General features: G+C 50.8%; 15 non-coding genes across 15 annotated transcripts; all 15 read left to right on the forward strand.

The window, feature by feature from the left end:
* Positions 1–169: 169 nt before the first annotated feature.
* Positions 170–242, forward strand: Trnaa-agc. Its single transcript has one exon. It is a non-coding gene; the product is annotated as a tRNA-Ala (tRNA).
* A 1,012-nt stretch (positions 243–1,254) lies between these two features.
* Trnaa-ugc lies at positions 1,255–1,327 on the forward strand. Its single transcript has one exon. It is a non-coding gene; the product is annotated as a tRNA-Ala (tRNA).
* A 416-nt stretch (positions 1,328–1,743) lies between these two features.
* Trnaa-agc lies at positions 1,744–1,816 on the forward strand. Its single transcript has one exon. It is a non-coding gene; the product is annotated as a tRNA-Ala (tRNA).
* A 1,013-nt stretch (positions 1,817–2,829) lies between these two features.
* On the forward strand, positions 2,830–2,902 carry Trnaa-ugc. Its single transcript has one exon. It is a non-coding gene; the product is annotated as a tRNA-Ala (tRNA).
* Positions 2,903–3,318: 416 nt separating this feature from the next.
* Trnaa-agc lies at positions 3,319–3,391 on the forward strand. Its single transcript has one exon. It is a non-coding gene; the product is annotated as a tRNA-Ala (tRNA).
* Positions 3,392–4,404: 1,013 nt separating this feature from the next.
* On the forward strand, positions 4,405–4,477 carry Trnaa-ugc. Its single transcript has one exon. It is a non-coding gene; the product is annotated as a tRNA-Ala (tRNA).
* A 416-nt stretch (positions 4,478–4,893) lies between these two features.
* Trnaa-agc lies at positions 4,894–4,966 on the forward strand. Its single transcript has one exon. It is a non-coding gene; the product is annotated as a tRNA-Ala (tRNA).
* Positions 4,967–5,979: 1,013 nt separating this feature from the next.
* On the forward strand, positions 5,980–6,052 carry Trnaa-ugc. Its single transcript has one exon. It is a non-coding gene; the product is annotated as a tRNA-Ala (tRNA).
* Positions 6,053–6,468: 416 nt separating this feature from the next.
* Trnaa-agc lies at positions 6,469–6,541 on the forward strand. The gene has a single exon. It is a non-coding gene; the product is annotated as a tRNA-Ala (tRNA).
* Positions 6,542–7,554: 1,013 nt separating this feature from the next.
* Trnaa-ugc lies at positions 7,555–7,627 on the forward strand. Its single transcript has one exon. It is a non-coding gene; the product is annotated as a tRNA-Ala (tRNA).
* Positions 7,628–8,043: 416 nt separating this feature from the next.
* Trnaa-agc lies at positions 8,044–8,116 on the forward strand. Its single transcript has one exon. It is a non-coding gene; the product is annotated as a tRNA-Ala (tRNA).
* A 1,013-nt stretch (positions 8,117–9,129) lies between these two features.
* On the forward strand, positions 9,130–9,202 carry Trnaa-ugc. Its single transcript has one exon. It is a non-coding gene; the product is annotated as a tRNA-Ala (tRNA).
* A 416-nt stretch (positions 9,203–9,618) lies between these two features.
* On the forward strand, positions 9,619–9,691 carry Trnaa-agc. Its single transcript has one exon. It is a non-coding gene; the product is annotated as a tRNA-Ala (tRNA).
* A 1,012-nt stretch (positions 9,692–10,703) lies between these two features.
* Positions 10,704–10,776, forward strand: Trnaa-ugc. The gene has a single exon. It is a non-coding gene; the product is annotated as a tRNA-Ala (tRNA).
* Positions 10,777–11,192: 416 nt separating this feature from the next.
* Trnaa-agc lies at positions 11,193–11,265 on the forward strand. Its single transcript has one exon. It is a non-coding gene; the product is annotated as a tRNA-Ala (tRNA).
* Positions 11,266–12,150: the final 885 nt, after the last annotated feature.

Raw genomic sequence — 12,150 nt, forward strand, 5'->3', positions numbered from 1 at the left:
GACGTCGTGCGTGCCACTTTGATTTTGGCCAACTACGATTCGATACAGAATGCAGGAAACCTGAAAGACACCCTCACGGACACATTGAGAGTAGTGTTTGTCAGCGGAATAATGGGAGTGCAAGGGTCTGTGTCATTGATATGGCTGTATGTAGCGCAGTTCGTCAGCAGGGGGCGTAGCTCAGATGGTAGAGCGCTCGCTTAGCATGCGAGAGGTACTGGGATCGATACCCAGCGCCTCCAGAATTTTTAACACACCAACATGCGCACACTGCCATGCAAGTGGAATAATACACAGCCAGAAAATGTGTCAAGGCAGATACGAGCCAACGATTAGCAGCCACAATTGGCAAGCGTGCTGTAATGCGCACGAAGCACCCTCCTCCCACCACTACACTTAATTTAGAAACAGTACAAGTGTTCCCATAAGATTCTCAAACCTATGTCGCAAAGATCAGCCTTGCGCCGAATTCACAAAAATCCCACTGCACATTCCAATTCTTGACGTGCAGTCGGCTGCTACTGGTGTTGCTAGTTGTGACTGCTGATGACAGATGCCGTAGCAATCAATTCATGGAGTGAGTTGTATGTTTTGCGATACTCTGTCTCTGACAAGCAAGCAGAGGTGACATAGGCGCGAACACAGGAAGCTTGCAGCCCCTCGCTGCCTGCAGACACCGAACAGCCACAGTAGGAGGGCGGCCTAAGTCGTAGGCAAAATGTGCTCATTCGCTTGTGTGCGACGTCAAGCTCTAAATAAGGCTGTCACTAGCGTGAGCGTTGCGTGAGCGTCGTGTAAAGTCGAAAAGTCGTCTGCGTGGGTGAGTGCCATGTTTGGGGAGCGTTTCGTAGTTTGCGCAGTGCAATGGAGACGCGGAAAGTTGTTGTGGCCCAGTCTTTTGCAGTTGGACGACAAGAGTGGTACACAGTAGTAAAGTGCGAAGCAGTGAGTTGGCATGAACAGTCGAGTGCACAATGGGTCTTCAGATGTGCTTGTTACCTCAGGTGCTGTGTGATTGTCGACATGGAGTGAAAACGGAGCAACTTGTGACTGTCCCTTCAATTTAAGACGTTAAAAACGGACGGAATTTGCAGTCGTAATACCAGAGCATCGAAACTACTTGGAACTCTTGCGTATGTGAACGTGTCCGCGCCTTTGTACTCTGGTCCCTTCACCCCTGCAAACCAACCAACCATCGCGTCCGTGCACATAAGAGTAGCAAAGAACGGAGATCAGCGCAGCTTGCTTGTGCTTGGGGGCGTAGCTCAGTTGGTAGAGCGTTCGCTTTGCATGTGAAAGGTCCCGGGTTCAAGCCCCGGCGCCTCCATGTTTTGTGGTCAGTGCGTGGTAAGTGTTGGTCGCGGCGAGCCTAAAGGCACGCAAGATGTTGCAAAGCCAGCGTCACAGACTCGTATACTGACGTAAGGAGAGCAAGACGTAAATGTGAGGACCGGCTGTTGTCGAGGTGTCATCGAGTGCAAATCTGCCTTAGGTATAACGGCCTAACCTCAATGAAGTCTAGAGAGTGGACAACACGTTCGTCTACCTCAGAGCGTTGGCCGAACGCTATTTTCGACGTCGTGCGTGCCACTTTGATTTTGGCCAACTACGATTCGATACAGAATGCAGGAAACCTGAAAGACACCCTCACGGACACATTGAGAGTAGTGTTTGTCAGCGGAATAATGGGAGTGCAAGGGTCTGTGTCATTGATATGGCTGTATGTAGCGCAGTTCGTCAGCAGGGGGCGTAGCTCAGATGGTAGAGCGCTCGCTTAGCATGCGAGAGGTACTGGGATCGATACCCAGCGCCTCCAGAATTTTTAACACACCAACATGCGCACACTGCCATGCAAGTGGAATAATACACAGCCAGAAAATGTGTCAAGGCAGATACGAGCCAACGATTAGCAGCCACAATTGGCAAGCGTGCTGTAATGCGCACGAAGCACCCTCCTCCCACCACTACACTTAATTTAGAAACAGTACAAGTGTTCCCATAAGATTCTCAAACCTATGTCGCAAAGATCAGCCTTGCGCCGAATTCACAAAAATCCCACTGCACATTCCAATTCTTGACGTGCAGTCGGCTGCTACTGGTGTTGCTAGTTGTGACTGCTGATGACAGATGCCGTAGCAATCAATTCATGGAGTGAGTTGTATGTTTTGCGATACTCTGTCTCTGACAAGCAAGCAGAGGTGACATAGGCGCGAACACAGGAAGCTTGCAGCCCCTCGCTGCCTGCAGACACCGAACAGCCACAGTAGGAGGGCGGCCTAAGTCGTAGGCGAAATGTGCTCATTCGCTTGTGTGCGACGTCAAGCTCTAAATAAGGCTGTCACTAGCGTGAGCGTTGCGTGAGCGTCGTGTAAAGTCGGAAAAGTCGTCTGCGTGGGTGAGTGCCATGTTTGGGGAGCGTTTCGTAGTTTGCGCAGTGCAATGGAGACGCGGAAAGTTGTTGTGGCCCAGTCTTTTGCAGTTGGACGACAAGAGTGGTACACAGTAGTAAAGTGCGAGGCAGTGAGTTGGCATGAACAGTCGAGTGCACAATGGGTCTTCAGATGTGCTTGTTACCTCAGGTGCTGTGTGATTGTCGACATGGAGTGAAAACGGAGCAACTTGTGACTGTCCCTTCAATTTAAGACGTTAAAAACGGACGGAATTTGCAGTCGTAATACCAGAGCATCGAAACTACTTGGAACTCTTGCGTATGTGAACGTGTCCGCGCCTTTGTACTCTGGTCCCTTCACCCCTGCAAACCAACCAACCATCGCGCCCGTGCACATAAGAGTAGCAAAGAACGGAGATCAGCGCAGCTTGCTTGTGCTTGGGGGCGTAGCTCAGTTGGTAGAGCGTTCGCTTTGCATGTGAAAGGTCCCGGGTTCAAGCCCCGGCGCCTCCATGTTTTGTGGTCAGTGCGTGGTAAGTGTTGGTCGCGGCGAGCCTAAAGGCACGCAAGATGTTGCAAAGCCAGCGTCACAGACTCGTATACTGACGTAAGGAGAGCAAGACGTAAATGTGAGGACCGGCTGTTGTCGAGGTGTCATCGAGTGCAAATCTGCCTTAGGTATAACGGCCTAACCTCAATGAAGTCTAGAGAGTGGACAACACGTTCGTCTACCTCAGAGCGTTGGCCGAACGCTATTTTCGACGTCGTGCGTGCCACTTTGATTTTGGCCAACTACGATTCGATACAGAATGCAGGAAACCTGAAAGACACCCTCACGGACACATTGAGAGTAGTGTTTGTCAGCGGAATAATGGGAGTGCAAGGGTCTGTGTCATTGATATGGCTGTATGTAGCGCAGTTCGTCAGCAGGGGGCGTAGCTCAGATGGTAGAGCGCTCGCTTAGCATGCGAGAGGTACTGGGATCGATACCCAGCGCCTCCAGAATTTTTAACACACCAACATGCGCACACTGCCATGCAAGTGGAATAATACACAGCCAGAAAATGTGTCAAGGCAGATACGAGCCAACGATTAGCAGCCACAATTGGCAAGCGTGCTGTAATGCGCACGAAGCACCCTCCTCCCACCACTACACTTAATTTAGAAACAGTACAAGTGTTCCCATAAGATTCTCAAACCTATGTCGCAAAGATCAGCCTTGCGCCGAATTCACAAAAATCCCACTGCACATTCCAATTCTTGACGTGCAGTCGGCTGCTACTGGTGTTGCTAGTTGTGACTGCTGATGACAGATGCCGTAGCAATCAATTCATGGAGTGAGTTGTATGTTTTGCGATACTCTGTCTCTGACAAGCAAGCAGAGGTGACATAGGCGCGAACACAGGAAGCTTGCAGCCCCTCGCTGCCTGCAGACACCGAACAGCCACAGTAGGAGGGCGGCCTAAGTCGTAGGCGAAATGTGCTCATTCGCTTGTGTGCGACGTCAAGCTCTAAATAAGGCTGTCACTAGCGTGAGCGTTGCGTGAGCGTCGTGTAAAGTCGGAAAAGTCGTCTGCGTGGGTGAGTGCCATGTTTGGGGAGCGTTTCGTAGTTTGCGCAGTGCAATGGAGACGCGGAAAGTTGTTGTGGCCCAGTCTTTTGCAGTTGGACGACAAGAGTGGTACACAGTAGTAAAGTGCGAGGCAGTGAGTTGGCATGAACAGTCGAGTGCACAATGGGTCTTCAGATGTGCTTGTTACCTCAGGTGCTGTGTGATTGTCGACATGGAGTGAAAACGGAGCAACTTGTGACTGTCCCTTCAATTTAAGACGTTAAAAACGGACGGAATTTGCAGTCGTAATACCAGAGCATCGAAACTACTTGGAACTCTTGCGTATGTGAACGTGTCCGCGCCTTTGTACTCTGGTCCCTTCACCCCTGCAAACCAACCAACCATCGCGTCCGTGCACATAAGAGTAGCAAAGAACGGAGATCAGCGCAGCTTGCTTGTGCTTGGGGGCGTAGCTCAGTTGGTAGAGCGTTCGCTTTGCATGTGAAAGGTCCCGGGTTCAAGCCCCGGCGCCTCCATGTTTTGTGGTCAGTGCGTGGTAAGTGTTGGTCGCGGCGAGCCTAAAGGCACGCAAGATGTTGCAAAGCCAGCGTCACAGACTCGTATACTGACGTAAGGAGAGCAAGACGTAAATGTGAGGACCGGCTGTTGTCGAGGTGTCATCGAGTGCAAATCTGCCTTAGGTATAACGGCCTAACCTCAATGAAGTCTAGAGAGTGGACAACACGTTCGTCTACCTCAGAGCGTTGGCCGAACGCTATTTTCGACGTCGTGCGTGCCACTTTGATTTTGGCCAACTACGATTCGATACAGAATGCAGGAAACCTGAAAGACACCCTCACGGACACATTGAGAGTAGTGTTTGTCAGCGGAATAATGGGAGTGCAAGGGTCTGTGTCATTGATATGGCTGTATGTAGCGCAGTTCGTCAGCAGGGGGCGTAGCTCAGATGGTAGAGCGCTCGCTTAGCATGCGAGAGGTACTGGGATCGATACCCAGCGCCTCCAGAATTTTTAACACACCAACATGCGCACACTGCCATGCAAGTGGAATAATACACAGCCAGAAAATGTGTCAAGGCAGATACGAGCCAACGATTAGCAGCCACAATTGGCAAGCGTGCTGTAATGCGCACGAAGCACCCTCCTCCCACCACTACACTTAATTTAGAAACAGTACAAGTGTTCCCATAAGATTCTCAAACCTATGTCGCAAAGATCAGCCTTGCGCCGAATTCACAAAAATCCCACTGCACATTCCAATTCTTGACGTGCAGTCGGCTGCTACTGGTGTTGCTAGTTGTGACTGCTGATGACAGATGCCGTAGCAATCAATTCATGGAGTGAGTTGTATGTTTTGCGATACTCTGTCTCTGACAAGCAAGCAGAGGTGACATAGGCGCGAACACAGGAAGCTTGCAGCCCCTCGCTGCCTGCAGACACCGAACAGCCACAGTAGGAGGGCGGCCTAAGTCGTAGGCGAAATGTGCTCATTCGCTTGTGTGCGACGTCAAGCTCTAAATAAGGCTGTCACTAGCGTGAGCGTTGCGTGAGCGTCGTGTAAAGTCGGAAAAGTCGTCTGCGTGGGTGAGTGCCATGTTTGGGGAGCGTTTCGTAGTTTGCGCAGTGCAATGGAGACGCGGAAAGTTGTTGTGGCCCAGTCTTTTGCAGTTGGACGACAAGAGTGGTACACAGTAGTAAAGTGCGAGGCAGTGAGTTGGCATGAACAGTCGAGTGCACAATGGGTCTTCAGATGTGCTTGTTACCTCAGGTGCTGTGTGATTGTCGACATGGAGTGAAAACGGAGCAACTTGTGACTGTCCCTTCAATTTAAGACGTTAAAAACGGACGGAATTTGCAGTCGTAATACCAGAGCATCGAAACTACTTGGAACTCTTGCGTATGTGAACGTGTCCGCGCCTTTGTACTCTGGTCCCTTCACCCCTGCAAACCAACCAACCATCGCGTCCGTGCACATAAGAGTAGCAAAGAACGGAGATCAGCGCAGCTTGCTTGTGCTTGGGGGCGTAGCTCAGTTGGTAGAGCGTTCGCTTTGCATGTGAAAGGTCCCGGGTTCAAGCCCCGGCGCCTCCATGTTTTGTGGTCAGTGCGTGGTAAGTGTTGGTCGCGGCGAGCCTAAAGGCACGCAAGATGTTGCAAAGCCAGCGTCACAGACTCGTATACTGACGTAAGGAGAGCAAGACGTAAATGTGAGGACCGGCTGTTGTCGAGGTGTCATCGAGTGCAAATCTGCCTTAGGTATAACGGCCTAACCTCAATGAAGTCTAGAGAGTGGACAACACGTTCGTCTACCTCAGAGCGTTGGCCGAACGCTATTTTCGACGTCGTGCGTGCCACTTTGATTTTGGCCAACTACGATTCGATACAGAATGCAGGAAACCTGAAAGACACCCTCACGGACACATTGAGAGTAGTGTTTGTCAGCGGAATAATGGGAGTGCAAGGGTCTGTGTCATTGATATGGCTGTATGTAGCGCAGTTCGTCAGCAGGGGGCGTAGCTCAGATGGTAGAGCGCTCGCTTAGCATGCGAGAGGTACTGGGATCGATACCCAGCGCCTCCAGAATTTTTAACACACCAACATGCGCACACTGCCATGCAAGTGGAATAATACACAGCCAGAAAATGTGTCAAGGCAGATACGAGCCAACGATTAGCAGCCACAATTGGCAAGCGTGCTGTAATGCGCACGAAGCACCCTCCTCCCACCACTACACTTAATTTAGAAACAGTACAAGTGTTCCCATAAGATTCTCAAACCTATGTCGCAAAGATCAGCCTTGCGCCGAATTCACAAAAATCCCACTGCACATTCCAATTCTTGACGTGCAGTCGGCTGCTACTGGTGTTGCTAGTTGTGACTGCTGATGACAGATGCCGTAGCAATCAATTCATGGAGTGAGTTGTATGTTTTGCGATACTCTGTCTCTGACAAGCAAGCAGAGGTGACATAGGCGCGAACACAGGAAGCTTGCAGCCCCTCGCTGCCTGCAGACACCGAACAGCCACAGTAGGAGGGCGGCCTAAGTCGTAGGCGAAATGTGCTCATTCGCTTGTGTGCGACGTCAAGCTCTAAATAAGGCTGTCACTAGCGTGAGCGTTGCGTGAGCGTCGTGTAAAGTCGGAAAAGTCGTCTGCGTGGGTGAGTGCCATGTTTGGGGAGCGTTTCGTAGTTTGCGCAGTGCAATGGAGACGCGGAAAGTTGTTGTGGCCCAGTCTTTTGCAGTTGGACGACAAGAGTGGTACACAGTAGTAAAGTGCGAGGCAGTGAGTTGGCATGAACAGTCGAGTGCACAATGGGTCTTCAGATGTGCTTGTTACCTCAGGTGCTGTGTGATTGTCGACATGGAGTGAAAACGGAGCAACTTGTGACTGTCCCTTCAATTTAAGACGTTAAAAACGGACGGAATTTGCAGTCGTAATACCAGAGCATCGAAACTACTTGGAACTCTTGCGTATGTGAACGTGTCCGCGCCTTTGTACTCTGGTCCCTTCACCCCTGCAAACCAACCAACCATCGCGTCCGTGCACATAAGAGTAGCAAAGAACGGAGATCAGCGCAGCTTGCTTGTGCTTGGGGGCGTAGCTCAGTTGGTAGAGCGTTCGCTTTGCATGTGAAAGGTCCCGGGTTCAAGCCCCGGCGCCTCCATGTTTTGTGGTCAGTGCGTGGTAAGTGTTGGTCGCGGCGAGCCTAAAGGCACGCAAGATGTTGCAAAGCCAGCGTCACAGACTCGTATACTGACGTAAGGAGAGCAAGACGTAAATGTGAGGACCGGCTGTTGTCGAGGTGTCATCGAGTGCAAATCTGCCTTAGGTATAACGGCCTAACCTCAATGAAGTCTAGAGAGTGGACAACACGTTCGTCTACCTCAGAGCGTTGGCCGAACGCTATTTTCGACGTCGTGCGTGCCACTTTGATTTTGGCCAACTACGATTCGATACAGAATGCAGGAAACCTGAAAGACACCCTCACGGACACATTGAGAGTAGTGTTTGTCAGCGGAATAATGGGAGTGCAAGGGTCTGTGTCATTGATATGGCTGTATGTAGCGCAGTTCGTCAGCAGGGGGCGTAGCTCAGATGGTAGAGCGCTCGCTTAGCATGCGAGAGGTACTGGGATCGATACCCAGCGCCTCCAGAATTTTTAACACACCAACATGCGCACACTGCCATGCAAGTGGAATAATACACAGCCAGAAAATGTGTCAAGGCAGATACGAGCCAACGATTAGCAGCCACAATTGGCAAGCGTGCTGTAATGCGCACGAAGCACCCTCCTCCCACCACTACACTTAATTTAGAAACAGTACAAGTGTTCCCATAAGATTCTCAAACCTATGTCGCAAAGATCAGCCTTGCGCCGAATTCACAAAAATCCCACTGCACATTCCAATTCTTGACGTGCAGTCGGCTGCTACTGGTGTTGCTAGTTGTGACTGCTGATGACAGATGCCGTAGCAATCAATTCATGGAGTGAGTTGTATGTTTTGCGATACTCTGTCTCTGACAAGCAAGCAGAGGTGACATAGGCGCGAACACAGGAAGCTTGCAGCCCCTCGCTGCCTGCAGACACCGAACAGCCACAGTAGGAGGGCGGCCTAAGTCGTAGGCGAAATGTGCTCATTCGCTTGTGTGCGACGTCAAGCTCTAAATAAGGCTGTCACTAGCGTGAGCGTTGCGTGAGCGTCGTGTAAAGTCGGAAAAGTCGTCTGCGTGGGTGAGTGCCATGTTTGGGGAGCGTTTCGTAGTTTGCGCAGTGCAATGGAGACGCGGAAAGTTGTTGTGGCCCAGTCTTTTGCAGTTGGACGACAAGAGTGGTACACAGTAGTAAAGTGCGAGGCAGTGAGTTGGCATGAACAGTCGAGTGCACAATGGGTCTTCAGATGTGCTTGTTACCTCAGGTGCTGTGTGATTGTCGACATGGAGTGAAAACGGAGCAACTTGTGACTGTCCCTTCAATTTAAGACGTTAAAAACGGACGGAATTTGCAGTCGTAATACCAGAGCATCGAAACTACTTGGAACTCTTGCGTATGTGAACGTGTCCGCGCCTTTGTACTCTGGTCCCTTCACCCCTGCAAACCAACCAACCATCGCGTCCGTGCACATAAGAGTAGCAAAGAACGGAGATCAGCGCAGCTTGCTTGTGCTTGGGGGCGTAGCTCAGTTGGTAGAGCGTTCGCTTTGCATGTGAAAGGTCCCGGGTTCAAGCCCCGGCGCCTCCATGTTTTGTGGTCAGTGCGTGGTAAGTGTTGGTCGCGGCGAGCCTAAAGGCACGCAAGATGTTGCAAAGCCAGCGTCACAGACTCGTATACTGACGTAAGGAGAGCAAGACGTAAATGTGAGGACCGGCTGTTGTCGAGGTGTCATCGAGTGCAAATCTGCCTTAGGTATAACGGCCTAACCTCAATGAAGTCTAGAGAGTGGACAACACGTTCGTCTACCTCAGAGCGTTGGCCGAACGCTATTTTCGACGTCGTGCGTGCCACTTTGATTTTGGCCAACTACGATTCGATACAGAATGCAGGAAACCTGAAAGACACCCTCACGGACACATTGAGAGTAGTGTTTGTCAGCGGAATAATGGGAGTGCAAGGGTCTGTGTCATTGATATGGCTGTATGTAGCGCAGTTCGTCAGCAGGGGGCGTAGCTCAGATGGTAGAGCGCTCGCTTAGCATGCGAGAGGTACTGGGATCGATACCCAGCGCCTCCAGAATTTTTAACACACCAACATGCGCACACTGCCATGCAAGTGGAATAATACACAGCCAGAAAATGTGTCAAGGCAGATACGAGCCAACGATTAGCAGCCACAATTGGCAAGCGTGCTGTAATGCGCACGAAGCACCCTCCTCCCACCACTACACTTAATTTAGAAACAGTACAAGTGTTCCCATAAGATTCTCAAACCTATGTCGCAAAGATCAGCCTTGCGCCGAATTCACAAAAATCCCACTGCACATTCCAATTCTTGACGTGCAGTCGGCTGCTACTGGTGTTGCTAGTTGTGACTGCTGATGACAGATGCCGTAGCAATCAATTCATGGAGTGAGTTGTATGTTTTGCGATACTCTGTCTCTGACAAGCAAGCAGAGGTGACATAGGCGCGAACACAGGAAGCTTGCAGCCCCTCGCTGCCTGCAGACACCGAACAGCCACAGTAGGAGGGCGGCCTAAGTCGTAGGCAAAATGTGCTCATTCGCTTGTGTGCGACGTCAAGCTCTAAATAAGGCTGTCACTAGCGTGAGCGTTGCGTGAGCGTCGTGTAAAGTCGAAAAGTCGTCTGCGTGGGTGAGTGCCATGTTTGGGGAGCGTTTCGTAGTTTGCGCAGTGCAATGGAGACGCGGAAAGTTGTTGTGGCCCAGTCTTTTGCAGTTGGACGACAAGAGTGGTACACAGTAGTAAAGTGCGAAGCAGTGAGTTGGCATGAACAGTCGAGTGCACAATGGGTCTTCAGATGTGCTTGTTACCTCAGGTGCTGTGTGATTGTCGACATGGAGTGAAAACGGAGCAACTTGTGACTGTCCCTTCAATTTAAGACGTTAAAAACGGACGGAATTTGCAGTCGTAATACCAGAGCATCGAAACTACTTGGAACTCTTGCGTATGTGAACGTGTCCGCGCCTTTGTACTCTGGTCCCTTCACCCCTGCAAACCAACCAACCATCGCGTCCGTGCACATAAGAGTAGCAAAGAACGGAGATCAGCGCAGCTTGCTTGTGCTTGGGGGCGTAGCTCAGTTGGTAGAGCGTTCGCTTTGCATGTGAAAGGTCCCGGGTTCAAGCCCCGGCGCCTCCATGTTTTGTGGTCAGTGCGTGGTAAGTGTTGGTCGCGGCGAGCCTAAAGGCACGCAAGATGTTGCAAAGCCAGCGTCACAGACTCGTATACTGACGTAAGGAGAGCAAGACGTAAATGTGAGGACCGGCTGTTGTCGAGGTGTCATCGAGTGCAAATCTGCCTTAGGTATAACGGCCTAACCTCAATGAAGTCTAGAGAGTGGACAACACGTTCGTCTACCTCAGAGCGTTGGCCGAACGCTATTTTCGACGTCGTGCGTGCCACTTTGATTTTGGCCAACTACGATTCGATACAGAATGCAGGAAACCTGAAAGACACCCTCACGGACACATTGAGAGTAGTGTTTGTCAGCGGAATAATGGGAGTGCAAGGGTCTGTGTCATTGATATGGCTGTATGTAGCGCAGTTCGTCAGCAGGGGGCGTAGCTCAGATGGTAGAGCGCTCGCTTAGCATGCGAGAGGTACTGGGATCGATACCCAGCGCCTCCAGAATTTTTAACACACCAACATGCGCACACTGCCATGCAAGTGGAATAATACACAGCCAGAAAATGTGTCAAGGCAGATACGAGCCAACGATTAGCAGCCACAATTGGCAAGCGTGCTGTAATGCGCACGAAGCACCCTCCTCCCACCACTACACTTAATTTAGAAACAGTACAAGTGTTCCCATAAGATTCTCAAACCTATGTCGCAAAGATCAGCCTTGCGCCGAATTCACAAAAATCCCACTGCACATTCCAATTCTTGACGTGCAGTCGGCTGCTACTGGTGTTGCTAGTTGTGACTGCTGATGACAGATGCCGTAGCAATCAATTCATGGAGTGAGTTGTATGTTTTGCGATACTCTGTCTCTGACAAGCAAGCAGAGGTGACATAGGCGCGAACACAGGAAGCTTGCAGCCCCTCGCTGCCTGCAGACACCGAACAGCCACAGTAGGAGGGCGGCCTAAGTCGTAGAAATGTGCTCATTCGCTTGTGTGCGACGTCAAGCTCTAAATAAGGCTGTCACTAGCGTGAGCGTTGCGTGAGCGTCGTGTAAAGTCGAAAAGTCGTCTGCGTGGGTGAGTGCCATGTTTGGGGAGCGTTTCGTAGTTTGCGCAGTGCAATGGAGACGCGGAAAGTTGTTGTGGCCCAGTCTTTTGCAGGTTGGACGACAAGAGTGGTACACAGTAGTAAAGTGCGAAGCAGTGAGTTGGCATGAACAGTCGAGTGCACAATGGGTCTTCAGATGTGCTTGTTACCTCAGTGCTGTGTGATTGTCGACATGGAGTGAAAACGGAGCAACTTGTGACTGTCCCCTTCAATTTAAGACGTTAAAAACGGACGGAATTTGCAGTCGTAATACCAGAGCATCGAAACTACTTGGAACTC

The sequence above is a fragment of the Schistocerca americana genome, unplaced genomic scaffold (assembly GCF_021461395.2).
Source record: "Schistocerca americana isolate TAMUIC-IGC-003095 unplaced genomic scaffold, iqSchAmer2.1 HiC_scaffold_884, whole genome shotgun sequence".
NCBI classification, from domain to species: domain Eukaryota; kingdom Metazoa; phylum Arthropoda; class Insecta; order Orthoptera; family Acrididae; genus Schistocerca; species Schistocerca americana.